We start from the raw sequence: 14,934 nt of genomic DNA, 5'->3' as shown, positions 1-14,934 counted from the left end.
AACATCACACCACTTGACAAACTCATCCACCACCGGCCCATGCTCAAGTTCGTCTTTATGAAGCAGGCTGACGATAAGAGTATCGTCTTTGTATCCAACCTCAAACCATTCATGGATTAGTAATAATAATAATAATGATACTAATAATCATCATAACATTATTAATATATCAGCTTTCATAAATAAAATGCAACTCAAAGTGCTTTAAAAATGGAATTCAAAACAAAACACAACAGAAAAAACCCACAAAAATAAATAAATTCATTAGAAAATAATAAAAATCAAAAATATACCCAAGTACTGATGAATATCATCTTCCTAAAGTCAGCTTCATCATATCACAGCTAAATAGTTTGAAGTATCAAAACTCCCATTCATATTCTGCCCACTTTCACACATCAGCTCATCTGCAGTGCTGTGTGAGGCAATGTTCTTATCGGATTGTCAGTTTCATAAAGTTGTAAAAGCTGTTGGACGCAGGCCCACTAATTTTAAGGTGTTCTAAGATTCTGGTTGTGTTTAAGAATCTAAAACTACTTGTTTTTATTTGGTCTGATATGAGACTTGAGCCCTCAAATTAAGACTCTCCCATGAAGTCAGTGGAATTCATTAACCACTCAATATTTTCCTTAATTAATCATTTTAATACACATGAAAGGAGTCAAATGTGGGTGAAAGGTACCTCAGCTTTAGCCTGATAATGGTTCTAAAAGGACGGTTGAAAGTCTTTGTCCTGCAACAGCCAGGACTAACGTTTCTGCTGAGTAATTGTGATCCCAATCAGGCAGTACAATTCTGCAACATTGCTTGCTTCCTCTTCTGCCAAATCCACTGGCATGCCAAATATGCTTTCTTTCACATATGGTGAAGACTGGATCAAATATGTAGGAGAGGGTGCAAACCATTTGTTTTTGGCAAAATTCAGAATGGAAGCTTTATGACTTGGCTGAAATTGGAGTCATCTCGATGCAACTTCAAATCCTCTCCACTTTCTCTCTCACTCTGTTCACCAATCTGTTAAATTCTCTGGCTATTTTAGCTGTGTTAGCTGGTCTCTACTCACACTGTATCTATCTCCATTTTTACAGTTCCCAGTTCCCATCTTGTTAGTCCACCTTACTCCACATTTTCCTTTGTTTCAAAACTTACATGTGAAACCATTTCATGTGAGTTAAAAACACTTCCACTATGTCAGTACACACACACTGGCTGTCATGTGTATAACCTTCACAATTTTCCCCACTAGTAGCAATTCCTAAGGGTGGCGAGGTCAGGTCATTGTTCATTTGGTTTGTTCCTCCTACTAACACTTTGGTCCAGGATACCTTTCCTGTTAGTGTCCACATTACTGTTCTGTTATAGATAGTTGTGAGTTGTGAATAAAGGTAAATGTTTTAATGGTTAAGGGAGAGAAGAGGATGAGAGGAGTGACGGGCAAAAGCACAAGAAAAATGTGGAAAAATGGATGGAGAACCAGCATTCTTAAGCACTCTTAGCAGATGACTGAATGAAGAGGACAAACTTTGCCATGATTTTTATTGAGCACATTCATGCTCAGTGGAGGATGAACTATTCTGCTGCAGCAGCAGATGGTAGGGTTAGACTTTGGTTTCAACAACATGAATCCATTCTTAAGTGCTAGAGCTGAAGGCAACTGGACTTCCTTTAGGTTTTCATCCAAAAGGCTTCCTCAGTTCTAAATACTGGCTGGGGAGTTCCAGGTATTTAACCTCTAGTTCTTAGTCCACCCTCTCATATGAGTTGTTAGAATCACAGGGCTTGAGGCGTGATCGGGGGTTAAATCGCCTGGGTAAGGATCTCAAGACTGTCAGGGTGTCAGCTCTGAGCCTTCCTTCTGTGCTCCCTCCTCCTGGTGATTACCTACCCTGCCCTAATGTAATTCACCTGTGTCTCATTGTCTGCCCTGCTCCTGTGTATTTAGTGTCTGTGTCTCCCTGCACTCCCTGCCAGTTCGTCTTGTGCCTCTGTAAGAAACCTGTTCTCTCGCAGCCATAGTTTTTTTGACCCTTGCCTGTATTTTTGACCTTGCCTCAGCTTTGTCCTCTTGCGCCTGTGTCCACACTGCTACGCTTGACAAAGACGATGTTGCAGGTGGCTGATTGTTGGTGTCGTAAGCCTACATCATCAGACCCTACACCACCAGGCACAACAGCATTGTCATCCCATGTGTGGCGGGATTGTCAGAGAAATTCACAAGAATTTTCAGCACAGGCTGAGCAACCTTGTATATGCTGTGCAAAGCAATGAGGAGTGCTCAGACTCATACATAGGAAAGACCAAACAACCACTGAGAACCTACACAGAAAGCATGAATCCATGGAGCCAACCTGCCTTGTGTCAACAGTCCAGGCTGGTGGTGGTGCTGTAATGGTGTGGGGAAGGATTTCTTGACTCACTTTGGGCCCTTAATACCAATCAGTCATAGTTTGAATGTCACAGTCTATCTGAGTATTGTTACTGACCATGTTCATCCCTTTATGGCCACAGTTCACCATCTTCTAATGGATAATTCCAGCAGGATAATGCTCCATGTCTGAATCCAGTAGAGCACCTGGCACACATTTGGCAGTACGAATATGCTTTTTATCCCCATACTGTACTATGGGGAGAAAAAAAACCCTCCATGCAGTACCAGTAACAACTGATACTGATTTCTGGCGGCAGACAGATGACACAGACCGTATGGAGATCCAACAGTATTTGAACTGTAATGCATCAGTTATAATCTCCTGAGTGAAAAATTACAAAGTAAGTAGATGTCTGTGTACAGATGGTATTTTCCTGATCCATGTTAATAATTTTTAAGATCTGTTTTTAACCAGTTATTTATAGGACTGGTTAAGCAAAAGACACTTTATGTATTATTAACTGGTATTATTTCAATGCATGCTTAATTTTAAAGTTCACAGCTAAGGTTTGCCCAATTTACAGCTCCAGCTTTGGATCCAAGAATAACTACACCTTTCGTTTGTTGAGGTCAATGATTTTACATGACTTATGTGACTTCATTTATGTGTTAAGTCATGAATGCTGGAACCTACCATATTATTGCAAAGTGCATGCTGATCTTCACACCTGTAAATTATTTTTTTCTTTCCTCGTTGTGCAGGTGAGATCTATGTTTATCTGACCACAGCAATATATAAGATTAATACATTTTGTTGAGATGGAGTGTATTTGCCATGCAGCAGGCAGTCATCCGAGAGATGTTATTAAGCTTTCTGCATTGCCTCAGCTTATCGATAAAACAATAATAAAGGATTGACTTTATAGATTACATTCCAGATGCAGACCTCATATCCATATTATATTTGCAGTTCAGGTCCTTGGTTGACTGGTTGGTTGAATGATTGGCTAGTTGGCTGGTTGGCTGTAATAAGCTGCAGATCAGCAGTATTGCGTTAGTTGAATCTGGTAGAATCTATTAGTTCTGGAGAATTTCAAGTGAATGTGTAAATAGAGCCGACACTATCAGCTGGCTGCACACCTGGGGAGAAAGAAAGAGAAGGGAAGAGAGAGAAAGGGGAGAAAGGAAGAGAGAGAGCAGTGAGATGATGCCTAATGTGGTGTGTAATGCTGTTTTTCTGTCTGTGATTGGCTCCATTTAACCCTGAGTAACCCCCGCTCCACTCCCCACCTCTTTCGCCAGCCAGCTGGATGACTGGCTGAGCTGCTGCCAACCTATAGGCTGTACAGATTGTATATGAGGAAGTGTACTTTTGCTGCTATCTCTACCTGCTTTTGGAAGTAAATTCGTCTTTATCTGTTCTGCCCCCAGTCGCTGTTACCTGGCTGTGCTGTCTCAGCCACATCTACCGTGAATCAGCAGAAACCAGAACCCATCACTGGTCACACAGAGGGAGATTTGGATAAGAGGAGTAGAGAAAGCAGAGAAGGAAAAGGAGGAAGAACTAGTAAAAAAGTGATAGAAATTAAGAAATACATCCAAACCAACTGATGTCTATTCTGATGCTTATGCTGCATATCTCCCAGCATCTTTATCTGACATCATAAACATGTAACCAAGAGGATAAAAAGATAAGATAATCCTTTATTAGTCCCACAATGGGGAAATTTAAATTGTTGAAGCAGCATAAGTGACTGAAAAGATAGAAAAAGACAAATACAAGTAGAAGACAAAATAATGCTATAAAAAATATACACAACAGTATAGACATGATGATGTAATAAAAATATTAATAGAAGAGCAATATACACGGGACTTTATACATAGAGACAGAAAATGAACTAAATACAGATATTACACATTTTGAAATGGAATTGCACACAATGACTGATATGACTGATAGCAGCTGTTTTGGAATAGGATGGATTGATTAAGAACCTAGTGAGATGGTCCATGTGAGTATGTGGTGAACTAGGAGCAGTGCTGGTTATAGAGTCTGACAGCAGCAGGAAGGAAGGACTGTGATACCTCTCCTCACACACTTGCTGAAGCAGCAATGAATCACTGAAGGAGCTGCTCAGTGCTGTCAGACTGTCCTGCATGAGGTAGAACTTGTTCACCATCAGGGATGATCGCTGTCATGGTCCCCATCCTCTTCCTCAGTTCCTGTCCAGTTCTTGTATCTTTCCCGTCCTTCCCTCTTCCTCTGTGTTTGTGTGGGTGTGCTTTTCCTACAGGGGCGTGGCGTGGCACCGGCACAGCTGCAATCTATTACTCGTCCTCAACCGTTTATCATCTCTGGCCTGATCCTCACTCAACGCCAGTTTGTTCCGTCTACCACAGTGATAACTTCTGGCCTCCCAGTCGAGCAGTGAAGCTTTACTGAATCTGTGTTTTTGGTAAGCAGTGTTAGTGATTCTGTCTCTCTTTGTCACAGTCTTCCTCTAGTGTCCTTGTCCGCTCCTGTGGATTTCCAGCCACTCCTGTAATCCTCCTGGCTACTTTCCCCGGGTCCCCACCCAAATCTTTTGTCCACCTGTTGTTTTTTGCTGTGGCACTTCCACTTCCATCCCTGCATTCCTGGAGTTCTGTAGTCTGACTCAACGTCAGGGTTCTGTGTGTGTATATGTATATATATATATATATATATATATAAAACAATAGCTTTGCTATCATCCCCCTCTCTCCCGCCACCTCCACGGGGTCAAGGGGGCATCCCAGGACAGAGCTGGCTTTCTTGATCAGCAAAAGTGTGATACTGGAGAGAGACTGTTGTGGTGCAGCTGCAGATCAATTCAGTGGTGCCATGAGCAAAAAATAATAGTCTGATAAGGTAGATTTTTTTTCCCTAAATGTAGAGTAGTCTGCAGTGTCAACTGCCTCATTCATAGGGGATTAATATCCCAGGGAATGTGGGTGATTAAATGTTAGTCATGCAAAACTGATCATTCATTATGAAATTTTAAGCAGTCAGAAAAACAAAGGGATTCCATTCTATATTTTGTCGAGGATGTTCTCACAACCAGAGGCCAAAAAAATCCCATAGCTACCATGTCATGATAGCGATTTTTCTAGACCAGTTTTTTTGTTTTGTTTTGTTTTTTGTTTTTTTTTTTAGGTGGGTGGAATTTCCCTTTATTTGACAGTGGAGTGTGGAGAGAGAGAGAGAGAGAGAGAGAGAGAGAGAGAGAGAGAGAGAGAGAGAGAGAGAGAGAGCCCTCCCTCAATGTGAAATACTTGTGCACAATCATGCACACAAGAGCACACACTCCCAAGGGTTTTTGTTGTTTTGATCCTGCCCTCATTGGGATCCAGTCTCAATATGTAAATTAGTTAGGCAGCTCTGTCAGACTTGTTAGCAAATATGGTGCATTCCATATCAGAAAAAAAATGTTACGGAATTCAATTCTAAACCACTTTTAGCAAAGACTATCTAATGCTAATGCTAATGCTTTTGCAGTAGCAAGACAAGGTGGAGTTAGATGACCGTTTTCCTTTCTAGGTGGATTATTCTCTTATGAATGTGGTCATCTGGACAAATTGCACTTACACCCAGCTGACATCCATTCATCCAAGATGGATCAGTAGACCACTAATAATGGTCAGTCACCATCATATCTTAAAGATCGCATAGTTCTCTGTTATCCCAGTCTAACACTGATCCACAAAGCTGGGTTACAGGTGGTTCCTAGAGATTCCAGGAGTAGAATGGGAGGGAGAGCCTTCAGCTATCAGGCTCTCTTTGATAAAGCTTCTAGTTAGGGCTGCTGCTATAGGCATAGCTTCCCATGATGCACTGAGCTCCTCTCTCTTTCTCTATCTGTACGTACTCATATCCCATAAATGTATTCTATTAACTCAACATCTTCTCTTTCCTGTAGTTTCGTGCTCTCTCAGCTCCTCCTCCAAACCACCATTATTATTATCACAATTACCTTACATCTCTATCTATGTGTGTAATTTGCATTGTGTCATGTTCCCTCTCAGTCTCTCTCTCCCCCTTTCTCTCTCTCTCTCTCTCTCTCTCAACCCAACTGGTCGAGGCAGATGGCCGCCCACCCAGAGTATGGTTCTGCCTCCTCTCTTTTTCCTTTCCACTGTCACCAAGTGCTGCTTATGGTGGGAGGTGCTTGGTCTTTGTAAATGATATAATAAAGAGTACAGTCTAGACCTGTTCTGTATGAAAAGTGCCCTGAGATAATCTCTGTTGCTATAAATAAAACTTGACTAGTGGATCTCTAAATTTTGTCCTTCATGACACATGATTGAAGACCACTGCTCTGACACTATCATATTAAAATTTAAAAAAAAAAAAACTACCACAAGGCATAACAGTATAAAACTTACCACAGGGTATTATCTAACTTAATAGCTATCTCACAACCCGAGCTTGTAAAACCCCAAGTCATGAATTTCAGCAAACACTGTAAAATGAATATAAGGTGTTTTGGGAGGGAAGCCCCCAGAGAGACAGAGATATGTGTTTAGGAAAAGAGTAATATACATAGTGGTATATTCTCCTTGACAGCAACACACTACAGTTTATTTGCACATTGCCAGATGACTATTTTAAGAGCTAATATATTTTTCTTTGTCTTCTCCCCTTTCTGTTTCTATTTCTCACACTGTCACTCTGTGTTCTCCCCTTAATTCCCAGCTCCCCCCCCCCCCCCCTTCACTCTATCTCCCCCTCCCTCTCTCTTCCGAGTAGAGCCCTATAACCAGCAGTGATTTGATTACACTGTGTAGCTACGGTCTTTCTTTGTTATCAGCCTTCATAAATGTTTAAGGAGCATTAAGGAGACGCAAACAGAGCAGACGGACAGAGGGGATATCTTAATGCTTAAATGACCATTACCCTTCTCCATTTACAGATTAAAAGCTTTACTTTGTTTCCTCCGCCTACTACTCATCCTCCCCTCGCTCACCATCATCCCTCTCTCTGCAGTTGTCCTTTGGGCTCTGGAGAATCACTTTTGTTTAGGTAGATGATTGCACTGAAGAAAACATTAGATGAAAGAGGAGCAGAAGAGGAGGGACAAAAGAGAAACCAGTGGAATAGAGTGGAAGAAAAAACAAAATATATACAGTATATGAGTCTGATGAAGCGTGATAAAATGGGTATGATGCAGTGCGACTGTGTTTGAAATGTGTTAACAGAGGCTAAAGAAATAATTTGAACTAACAGAAGCAACAGTGTGAATAACTTTGTTACTAGTGTTGTTAGTAATGGTTTTGGTTGTAAGGTATAGTTTAAAGATTGCGGTTTTCAGTGATGATATTAATCTGACCCCAACCAGCTATCTCTGCTACACCCAGCCACAACCTAACCTCAACCCTCAACCCCAGCCATGGCTGGAGGCGCAACAGAAAACAGCATTTTAATGAGTGGGAAACACTATTTATTCAAAAGGAAATCAGACTTAAACACAAGACCTGTTTGCAGAGAGTACACAAACCTGAATACAGCTGAGTTTAATTAAGTGTTTTTTGACCAGTTTGTCATTTTGACTGGAAGTGATGGTCAGTGCCAACTAAAAGCACGGCTGCCAGCTGAATGTTTTGTACAGTGCCAGTTTTGTACAGGGGGAATTAGTGAAGGAGCTTTTCAAATCTGTGCATTTTCCCAGGCTACATGTTGCAATTCAGAGTCACCTGCACTGATGCACCAAAATAATTTTTCACATTCACACTCAAACAAAGCATCTGCACTGTAGGCTGTGGTAAAGGAGCAACATAAGCAAGCTGAGGTGAACAAAACACACACAGATAGAACTGGTACTCGAGCTGAAGTTTACGCAATACTGGTCCTTATGCCCCCAATATCAATCTGGGTGTAGTGTGGGTATGGAGGTCAGAGTGGTGGGTGGGCATGTTGATCATCTGACTTTCATGCTGGAGACCAAAGTTTGTATCCCTTTACAGTCCTGCAGTTAACATCCGTTTTCTTATTGTCCTTAGTCGTGATCTTTTCATATTCTTAGCCAAGTGTTTGAGTTGCCTTACCCAAGACAAATCTTAACTATAATTTATTTCCCATAATCACAATATTTCCTTCAACCTCAACTATATAATACTGCCATGCATTAATATTCTACAAAGCAAGTTGTTTCAAAATGTTGCCATTGGATGTTAAAAAAAACAGAAAACAAAAAGAGTTTGTTAAACAAATTCTGTGGGTTTGTTGAATCATCCAACATCAGCTGCTGTCAGGCAATAGGGACTAAGAACTCAGAACTGTATGTTCCCACAGAAGCCACACAAACACCCTGAGGGACACAGTAATAAGTCTTATCCAAGTCCAGGATTGCCTTTTTCCCATGACCCCTGCAGTACCTTTGGCTGAAAAATAGTCCACTGTTACAAGACCGGGACAATGTCCACACTAAACCCTCTGATCCCCCAACTGGTCAGATCTTCATCTCCAACAACGTGTTTTGTGCCAGTGATATGAAATGAAAGGGATGAAGGTGGATTTGGAGGTAAAGAGAATCTGAGGCCTGACTGCAAACAGGGTCATTGGTGACAGATGAGCCATGGAGGCTGAAAATAATCAGTGCTAATTCTAGAGCTGCTCCTCAGAGGCTGAATGGCAGTGCTGGAGGAGACACAGAGCACATACACACACAGACAAACAACATTAGATGTCTGGATTTGAGAGTGCACACCTACACACTGACATATAAAGAATCTTTCCTGTGTTCATGCGGGCGCCCGCTCTGTCTGTCACACAAACATAACGAACACATGCAGCAGTTTGCTGAGGAGCAACCAGTTTGCTCTGATTTTTGCCAGTGGGGAAGAAACCCGCCTGATTATTTAATAGGCTCTGAATGGACCTCACAGGGAGCTGTGTGTGTACGCGCATGTTTGTGTGTCTGTGATTGTTCAGGTACTTCTGTCTTTGTGAGGACTGTCCATGTTTTAGACCCATGTAATGAGCTTGTTTGGACTTAAAATTAATAACCTATGACATAAAAATAAAAGCTCGGTTTTCTACTTTTCATCATAAATTGCGACAGCACATTTGTGACTCAAACAAAACCCACTTAATGAAAGCTTTTATATTTGCTCTTCCAAACACCTGGGGCTTTATTGTTGTGAATCAATGGCACACAGCACAAGAGCACAGGGTGTGGCAAGTGATATGTGGTAATTTTTGTGGCCTAGGGTGCACAGTGTAACTGCAACAGAGTGGCAAGCAGCATGGGATTAGTCCAAATATATTAACAGCTGGTGTGGTGATGACCAATCATATCACCCCCTTTTGTCCCAGTTAAAGTAGAGTGTTATCAGAGCAGAATGGAGCCTTTCTGATGAAGTTGGAAACCACTTTCCCATTTTGCACTTAAACTTATTCAACTTCTCATGAGACAGAACATTTAATTACTGTGTTGTTCCAGTCATAAGAGAACCACTGCTAACTGTAGCAAATGGGAATGAACAGAGAATGAGGTCAATATCTCTGTACTCCATACATACAGCATGCATTTTGTTTTGCCAGTGACATGCCCTGTGTTTCCCTTTGTGAAGAAAAATCATAACCCAAAGGGAAAAATTTATATTATACAATATAATTTTTGGTTTGTGTATTAAGCAGTCAGGATGCTGTGTGCTGTTTGTGTAGATGGTCTTCTTGTACAAAGCCAGTCAAATCATTTCATTTTCTTTCTTATCTGTACAAATTATGTGATGCAATCATGTCAACATGGACCAGAATCTAAAGGACTGTTTCCACCATCTGTTTTTTACATTCTGCTCCATGTTGACATGATTGCATCACATCATTTCACAGTCATGCTGCCAATCTCCTGTTCCACCACATCCTGAAGGTGTTCTACTGGATTCAGATCTTGTGACTCAGGAGGTCACTGTCATGTTCATGAAACCAGTTTCCCCACACCCTTACACCACAAGCCTGGACTGTTGACATAAGGCAGGTTGAGACTACCATCTGCAGACCAGGCTACATGTTTCCAGTCTTCAACAGTCCAGTTCAGGTGAGCCTGTGTCCACTGCAGCCTCAGATTTCTGTTCTTGGCTGACAGGAGTGGAACCTGACGTGGTCTTCTGTTGTAGTCCATCCACCTCAAGGTTGAACAGTGTTGTTCACTTCTGAGATGATTTTCTGTTCACCACAGTTGTAAAGAGTGGTTATCTGAGTTACTGTAGCCTTTCTGTCAGCTCCAACCAGTCTGACCATGACCTCTGACCTCTCTCATCAACAAGGTGTTTCCCTCCACAGAACTGCTGCTCACTGGATATTTTATCTATCTACAAACAGGCGACAAATTAAAGGAAAATCCAAGTGTCTTTGTAATGTATTTGGTGACCATGTGCCATCAGAACAGCTTCAGTGTGCCGCGGTACTAATTCTACAACTCTCTGTACTTCTACATGAGAGCTGGAACACCATTCCTCCAAAAGACATTCCCTCAGGTGTGTCTGATGTCTGATGACTGTGAAGGTCATCACTTTTCATACTCATCACCATTCAGCATTCCGACTCCTTGTGCCCTATGGATGGGGGCACTGTCATCCTATGTACCTGTAAAGAATTTTCTGTAGAATTTACAGGAAATATATGGCAAAAAAAGTATTGCAAAATTGCTGTTAATTACTCTAAAAAAGATTACAGTATATTACAGGAGAAAGCAGGTGAATCAGAGAAATTCATTTTTTGTTTTTCAGCAGTTATTTGTCACAACTCCTGGTTCTATCTGAATGTGGCCTAATTGCATGTAGTGTCAGCTAATAAAATAAAACAGCGTTCAGCAGGTTTCATGGCCGCAAGTCAGCACAGAGGTAGTTTGGTCAGACATTAGGCTGTAAATTATGCTCAGTTACCACAGAGAAATTTGAAATGAATTAACAGTGATATGTAGAAGCATTGTATGATTATATTCTCTGTACTTTACCTTGGATTTACGCTTAAACTGCTCTGCCTGGAGTTGCTTGTTTGACATGCTCTAAAAAATCTCTTGCTAACTTTATTTGGATATGTGCAAACCAGGGGGACAAACAGTCAACTGTTGAATCATAATCTAATATTTTAGGCTGTTAGCATTAAACTTATACATTATGGAGTGAATGGGCACTTCTGTTGCTCTTTGGTGTCTGCTGCCAAATGCTTCATGACAGACTACTTAGTTCAAACCGCCGCGTGCAACGCAGTCCGCAGTATATAACTGTGATAGACATCGTCGACAGTCAGAACACCGTTAACCTGTTATTTTACAATATGTGACTGTCAGCTACTAATTATTTGTATCCATGATAAACTGTGATATACAGTTAAGCTTTGTAAAATGACACGAGATATTATTGTTCAATTTTACTGTAGAAACTACAGCAATATACACATAACAAAAATCTTACAGTACAATACTGATACTAAAAATATATTAATGAATATAATCAACAAACCAAGCAGATGTAGTGATTGTATTAGTTAAAATATAAGCTGCAGCAGACATGTACAGCCTTGACTAACTGTGGCATCAGTCGTACAAAATAGTGTTGGGCTGTTGGTTTCTGAATTAGCCTTCATTCACATGCAGGTGAGCTGATGTAACTTCTGCTTACTATGGCCACAAGTACCAATTATTGGATAAAGGTTAATGTTAAAAGACAAAAGGTCATACCAGACCAACTAAGGCTATAGCAACAAAACCTGAGTGCATTCAATTGAGCCAGGTTGTGTTTAATTGCTTATGGATTCAACTTTTTGTAACAACAAGAACATGGTATTTCTTCTGTCAAAGGTGATGCAGTCTTGCTTAAAAGACTGAGGGTAGTTTAGAGATAAGGTGGTGCATGTGATTAATGGAACGCCCTAGCAAGTATAGCAATTCAAGCACATATCTGCAAGTGTTTGCATGTGTGTGTGTGTGTGCGCGTGCGCTTGTTTTCTTTTGTGCCAACATCAAATGAGTTTTTAGATATCAGTGTGTTTTCATCAGTCCCACACTGACAGGCTCTATTAAAAACACCCTTGGACTCATTCTCGTCACAGTGTGACAGGAGCAATTCCCATGGCAAGCAGGATGATGAGATGAAGAGCAGACAGGAGTTAGCACATATCCAGTTTAAATGTATTTTTATTTAGCTTGATTTATTTACAACATCAGGCTAATATTAACATGCAGGTTCTTAGCTGATAAATAGAAGCTACAGGACATAATTTACAGCGTTGGACTGAACCTGTAAAAAGAGTTCAGTTGAATTTTTTTCATTTCTGAGAAACAGACCTAATTGTGAGTTGAATGCAGTAATGAAGGTATTGTCACTGAGGCCCAGAACTTGCTGTATCAGGCCATTTTTGTGAGCTGCAATCTGTCCTGTACTTAAAACTCCTGCCTGAAGCAAAATCTGTCTGTTAAGTCAGTTCAAATTAAAGCAATCCCTGTATGTACTGTAGTACGTGTGCATCGTTATGTATGTGCATGCTTATTACTGTGGCCATATGTTCAATCAAACACCCTTCCCAGTGTGTCTGAATATCACTCTGCCATTTGGAGACTGGATCAATGCAGATTTTTGCAGATGCACAGAAATGTTTACTCCTCGTTGTCCATTTGTATGCACCACATGCAGCCTAACATGTTGAAAGCAACAGTTAGCGTTACTATACATTTCATTATCACGCAAGTGTTATGTATCACTGTTGTTCACTCAAATCTTTGTATCTCCAAATTCTCTGCTTTTCCAAAAACAACATTATGTTTTAATACCATCAGATCTGTGAGAGTTCAGAGCAGATTTTCCAACAACTGACAAATTATCTTTTACTCCACATCATGTGCAAGTATTACAATCACCCTTCAATTTTCAAATGAAGCCAGTGATACAGCACAGCTTTGATTTGTGACCAAAAAAAAGAATGAAAGTTAATTTAAAAATGTAAATAAATGTTCTCTGTTTTCATATGCAGATCCAGCATTTGATGTTGCCATGTTTTATTTCATGCTAATAGCCAGTTTTGTTGTTTAGTCACATAAAAACAGCAACAAAAAATGTATTAAAATCTTGCTAAAAATATTCCTTCTTATTTAGTTAAACCTGCATTAATTCACTTTTGGCTGCAGATTAAAAATACAAATGCAAATTCATAATAATAACTCTGATACCGAACATGTTAGCAAATATTTTCAAATGTAGTAAGAACAGTGCAGGTGGTGTCTCTTTAGCTGTTAAATGCTCCACTATGTTCACCAGAAGCTCTCTGACTCTATGAGTGGACAGTGGATTAGTCAGAGCTTTTTCACTGAAAACAGCTGCTGCTGCTGAAAACAACACTGATGAGAATGGATCAAAACTACACGAAACCAGATCAAATAAAACTAAATGACAGCTTGTTATTTGTCAGTGGTAAATGGACTGTACTTATATAGTGCTTTTCTAGTCATATCAACCACTCAAAGCGCTTCACACTACAGATCACATTCACCCCATTCACACACACATTCATACAGCACCTCTATAGATGTGTGTGTCTGTGCTAGAAAGCACACATTCACATACCGATGACAAACATCGGAGGCAACTTGGGGTTCAGTATCTTGTCCAAGGATACTTCGGCATGCAGACTGGAGGAGCCAGGAATCGAACCACCGACCTTCCGACTGCTCTACCTCCTGAGCCACAGCCGCCCCATCAATGATCTGACCTCTATACAGTTAGGGTATTTTAATTCATATCAGATTAACAGTGCAGACACTGTAGCCTTTTTAAACATAGTCTCTTAGTTTTTGGGAACCATTCATAACTGGACAATTGGACACTCACCAACTAATTCCAAATGGCTGGACATAAAGATAAGAGAACATTGCTTCAGGCCTCAGGAAGCTCCACTGGCTACCTGTTACCCTCGCAATTCAAGATCCTCAGTAATGAGTTACAGTTCCTACAGTATTTGTTTTTGTGTGGGGGCGAAGAAGATCAAATAAAGCTAAAAGTGATACCCACCTCAAATCCAATGTAATGGAGTACAGAGCCCAAACCACAACAGAAAGATACAGTATGTAAATCTGCTAAATCTATAAGGAGTCATTAGAGAAGAACAGGCACGCTGGAAGTCAAAGTAAGGAAATGTCAGCTTTTACATTTATTTTATTATTCACATGTGAACACAGCAGAGGCATGGAGTGTTTCATGTCCCCTCGGGGCCACATTCAGCAGGGCAAAATGTCAACAAATGATCAGAAATAGGAATATTTCATGCGGGGCCACATATATGCCCCCCGGAGATACATAGTTTTTCACCAACACAGTTTAAAACCAATCAACCACCAATCTCTATTGACTGGAGTCAATGTTTACTTCTATTTTTTTTTTTTTTTTATTCATGTGCAGGAGAGACTGGTCGGAGTTCATGTGCCTACGAAACAGTTAAAGTTTCACCAACAGTCCAACAGGCAGAAAGCACAGGACCAAAGGAGCGTCGGATGGATCACACACTAAAATAAGAGTGGGGAAAGCCCTGTGTTAATGTGCCTCCCTCACTC

Source organism: Lates calcarifer, linkage group LG8, assembly GCF_001640805.2.
Source record: "Lates calcarifer isolate ASB-BC8 linkage group LG8, TLL_Latcal_v3, whole genome shotgun sequence".
In the NCBI taxonomy this organism is placed as follows: Eukaryota; Metazoa; Chordata; class Actinopteri; family Centropomidae; genus Lates; species Lates calcarifer.
Note: the sequence above shows the minus strand (reverse complement) of the source record.